This window comes from Cebus imitator, unplaced genomic scaffold, assembly GCF_001604975.1.
Source record: "Cebus imitator isolate Cc_AM_T3 unplaced genomic scaffold, Cebus_imitator-1.0 Scaffold2, whole genome shotgun sequence".
NCBI lineage: Eukaryota > Metazoa > Chordata > Mammalia > Primates > Cebidae > Cebus > Cebus imitator.
This window is the reverse complement of record NW_016107317.1, coordinates 9,267,522-9,268,476: the sequence shown is the minus strand read 5'-3', so window position 1 is coordinate 9,268,476 and position 955 is coordinate 9,267,522.

The window sequence follows — 955 nt, the reverse complement described above, 5'->3', positions numbered from 1 at the left end:
TACTTGGGAGGCTGAGGCAGGAGAATCGCTTGAACCCAGGAGGTGGAGGTTGCAGTGATCCAAGATCACGCCACTGCACTCCAGCCTTGGTGACAGAGCAAGACTGCATGAAAGAAAGGAAGGAAGGAGGGAGGGAGGGAGGAAGGAAGGAAGGAAGGAAGGATCTTGTCTTTCTAAAAACATCCCAGAGTTCATCTCAGCGTTTTGTCCTCAGGCACTAACCTGTGACTCCCGCATTCCTCGTCACCTTCTTCCATTTTTTCACTGCCTGCTTTGTATTATGTGTATGTATGCTTGTTCAAGGCTTGTCCGTTTGCAGTTTGTCTGGCTAGCCTCAGGCCTAGGATGCCTGGAGGTCAGGCAAAGGTCCTGCTGCTGGGACCTCTAGGTAGGGATGTCGCAGGCAGCAGTGGACAGATCCTGGCGATTTCGGTTTCAGATGACAATCAGATGAGGATCTGCCCAGCCACCCCGTTCATCCCTGAAGCTAAGGTCGAGAAAGGAAGTGCTGAGGAAGTTGACCACGGAGATTGTTTAGCTGGTGTCTGGGTTTCATCAGCCTACCCCTCAGGCACAGGTCCCCCGGTTCCCCGGCCAGGCAGCCTTCCTCCCACGCCTGTCTTCAGTGTGCCAGCTCTTAACACAGATACCACAGGTACCATTCAGGGGGTGCTCCGGCCCCTCTAGAAGAGCGGCAAAAAGGGGCAAGCAGTTTGTGTGTGTGTGTAGCTCGACCACTGTTTAACCTACTCGGAGCGTGTTCATCTGAGGTTGCCAGCGGTGGAGGGACTTGCGGCAATTGTTAAGGGCTAAGACCCCCAAAGCCATCTCACGGTGCTGCCACCGTCTCCAGGCTGTACTGAGCCTGGGGCAGTTGTTAATAGTTTCAAGGGCAGCTATTAGTCTCCATGGTCTGCAGGTCCCCCTCCAAGATCATTTAATTCAGATGTTCATT